Source organism: Brienomyrus brachyistius, unplaced genomic scaffold (assembly GCF_023856365.1).
Source record: "Brienomyrus brachyistius isolate T26 unplaced genomic scaffold, BBRACH_0.4 scaffold42, whole genome shotgun sequence".
Classification (NCBI taxonomy): Eukaryota; Metazoa; Chordata; class Actinopteri; order Osteoglossiformes; family Mormyridae; genus Brienomyrus; species Brienomyrus brachyistius.
In genome coordinates, this window is record NW_026042317.1 from 2,921,567 (window position 1) to 2,925,554 (window position 3,988).

Sequence of the window (3,988 nt, forward strand, 5' to 3'; positions counted from 1 at the left end):
GTCAAGGTACTAAAACCTGGAAAAGTGCAAAGGACTCGAGCAAAAGAATAACAGTGAAAGCTGTCAGAAACAGGCAGGAAACTCTGCATGGATGTTTTTGAAGAGGTAGATGGTCCAGTTGGCTGTATTAGTCAGTCTGCTGAGAAACATAGCGCCAACAAGCCCATGGCCTCTTTTCATGTAAAACTTCGTACAGGAGGCTGTTTGAGCAGTTTAGTGCCTTTGTTAGCCTCGGCTCCTGTAAATCATATAAGCACACCCACCACACCCCCAGGAGCATTCCGCGTGCCCCCACCTGCCAACCTGCCTGTCACCCCCAACCCACAGACCGTCTGTAGTTCTGAAATTTATCCACATGGCTGCTGACCAAGTCTAAGGTAAAATTCTATGAATGAAATTTTCAGTAAGATACAATTTTTTCCTCTAATCTGGTGCAGAATTATTGGCGTCGGTCCTAACTCTGTCTTGAATATGTACCCAGCAGGCACCTAGGACTCGTATCAGTCACGGGAGATCGCGGGCAGAGCGGCGATCGTGAGGGCAAGCGGGGAATCAGGAAGCAGGCAGGCCGGATTCGGGACGAACGGGGTTTATTTTCAGGAAATCAGGGGCAGGGAACACAGGACGGCAACAGACATCAATGACGGACGAAGGACTCAGGTAAGACACGGAATGAAATACACAGGACTGATTGAAAATAATCAGACACAGCTGGGTACAATCGGGAAAGAACACGTGGGTAATCCGGGGGCGTGGCACACACGAGGAGCCGACGAGCAGGGCATGACAGTATCTCCCTCTGAGAATCTTTTCTAACGTGCTCAGCAGCAGAAATTCTCCATCCTAGATGAGCCTACAAAGTTCTGTAGAAGTTAAATATACTTTAGTCAAATGAGAGACTAACCTGCTGTCAGGCAGGGGAAGCTTGAACAAGGCCTTCATTCATGACAGCTCCACTTGGCTTTTTGACGAGTCCCCATTTAGATGCAGCACCTCAGAGACTGAAGAGCAGGATGAAGGCTGTAAGTGCAGTTTGCTGTGGATTGTGTCTGTGTTTAAATCTAATAAAGGATGAGACAATTTACTTAAAGCATGATACAGTTCATATTGCTCTTCAGGCTTCGTGATAAAATATAAAAATTATGGAGTACAAAGTTGTACATGCAAAGAAAACAATGCAGAGCGGCAGGGCGCCTGGCCCAGAGGGTCTTCACATAGAATTCTACAAAGGCTATTTTCAAATATCATATATATGATTTATTAAATTTAGATTTCAGTTTGCAGTCAATTCAATTTCCACGTTTCTCAATTTTCACGTTGCCTTTTTAAACGCAATTATGTGAATTTTAAGTAAAAATATGGAATAAAATTATATCGTAATAATTATTAATATCATTTCATATGAAAAAAAACTTTACTATTGTACAATATTGCCCAGCCCTAGGCTAATTTCAAAATTGATTTACATACAATTCTTTTACATATTGTCTGTCTGTCATTATACCTTGCAAATTAATCAGGATAAAACATATAAAACGATAAACAATAAAAACTATACGATTAGGAAGCAATCAGTCCCATGTACATGATCAGCCAGAAAATACTTGCATTCATCTAAACTTTTATAAACTTTAAACTGCCTTTACTTGCTGGCCTGTGGGCCACCAGACAAACTTGAAGGCCTTACAGGATAGGATAGGATGCACATTCTTTATTGTCCATTAAATCCCTCTACCAAGTGTCAATAGGCTCCAAACAACCAAATGTAATTAAAGAAAATTTAAAAAAAGGGAAAAACATACAGAAATAACCCAAAATAAAAAAATAATAAATAAATAAAGACTAACCAAAGTTACTTAACTGTCCCCTCAGTTGCTGGGATTTAGTCCATCACCCTGACTAAACTGTATAATGAGCAGATGGGACTGTCAGTATATGGTTAGATCGTGTTTAATACAACAACGGAATACTGCATACAAGGCACAAAAGCAATGTGGGGAATAGAGCATTAAGGGAACAGTAGTCCTATTATTACACCTCCTTCTTTTAGCTTAAGTCAAATGTGCTGTGTACCTTTTGACATTAATTTCTATTACTGCTATCAACAACCTCCTCTCTTTCTCTCTCTCTTCTACTGAACTTCCCTCTTTGTTCACAAGTCCATTCTGTCAGGTGGTTTTCCAGTCAACTTGACCTAGTAACAGTCCCTGTAGGCCAAAGATGAACTTTACAGTCTCTACAACATATGGTCTAGGAGTATCTGCAGGTCTGACGACTCCCAGCAGTCCCTTCTGTGCTAATCCAAACTGTCTGACCAGATGTCAGTTCTGCGAGAGGTCTGGAGCGGAGTCTGCGGTTGTAGTGTTTTGCCTGCTGATGCCTTCTCTCCTCATCCTGCTTGCGAAAAACTTGCAGATCTGGCCATTTAGGACCGAGCTGTCCACCATCTGGCTAATCTGTGCTGTGATACCGGGCCACCATACTGACAGTGTAGCTCTGGCTCGGCATTTAGTAATTCCCTGATAGCCTTCATGCAGACGCTGAAGAACATCCGCTCTCAAGGGGGGAGGTATCACAAGTCCTTCTCCCTTCATGAGAAGGTCGTGAACAAGGTGAAAATCCATTCTGCGCTGCCAGTATGGTTTAATGTCTGGATCTAACTTACATCTCTCTGGCCATTCTGTGAAACAGTGGTTTGTCACTTGTCTGCATACGTCGTCTTCTTTCTGCACTGTCTTTATCTCCTCCAGCCTTTTGTCTCCACGTCTTTCTCTAGCTGAAGATGCCGTTCAATCAAAATGAATATTTTACTCACTTATCTTTTGGTCTTTTATGATTCCATGTGTACCACCTCCAAATTATTTTGAAGATTTGAATTTCATTGTATCCAAATTAATTTGGAACGGCAGACAACCCAGGAAATGCTTCTCAGTTTTACAGCGCACCAAATCAGACGGTGGCCTCGCCCTCCCTGATTTTAAGCTCTAGCATTGGGCATTTCAAATTAGGGCTATGCGCACTTGGACAGACGCAGGCAGTGTAGTGTCGTGGAGAGGTATTGAATCGGCTATAGTGCATCCCCACGGACTCCAGGACTTACCTTTCCCAGGGGTAGGTCTTCGTAAATCACGACACAAACTTGGTTGTATCTTTTCATCCACCTTAGCTGCATGGTACAACGCCGAAAAAGTAATAGGTCAACAATCTCCTTTATGGAACAATTTCCACTTTCTGTCAGACTATAAAGCTTTTGTTTGTCCCCCCTGGTCATCCAAGGGGGTTTTCACATTTTATAATACGTTTGATGCGAATGTTGTGCGCACATTCCAGGACAAGAATACAGTCTGCCTGGCTTCTCATTTTTCTTCGACCTCAGGCTACGATCCACAATGAAGACCTATGCTGTGCCATGGAATTCTGTCTTAGATGATCACCCAATGTTTAGCTGGATCGATCCTGTCGAGGCATCTAAAGGCACAGTCACAATCATTTACAACAATTTACTCCTTAATGTTCATAAGCCTTTGAAGATTCTGTCAAAATGGGATTTAGAACTTTCTAGGTTAGGATTCCACCCGGTTTGGGAAACAGTGCGGTCGAATCTTTGCCTTACTTCCAAAAACCTTAGTCATGTACGTATTCACTTTAAAACTATCCATCGTTTCTATTGTAACCCTACAAACGGTATCTCATCAAACCTGCTCCCCATCCATACTGCAGCATTTGCAACACTGACACTACCGGTACGTTTCTACATGTTCTGGGACTGTCCAGTGACCCAACATTTATGGAAGCTTGTCACTCGTGTGTAATGTGATCTTACTGGACTATACTTTGACATGGAGCCTTGCTTACTATTGCTTAACGATGACTTGATGTACCAGTTCTCATTACGTGATAAAAAACTGTTAAAGGCAGGCTTTACAGCTGCTAAGAAAACCACACTACAGCGATGGATACACCCTGATACAAACCTGAAGCAATTCTG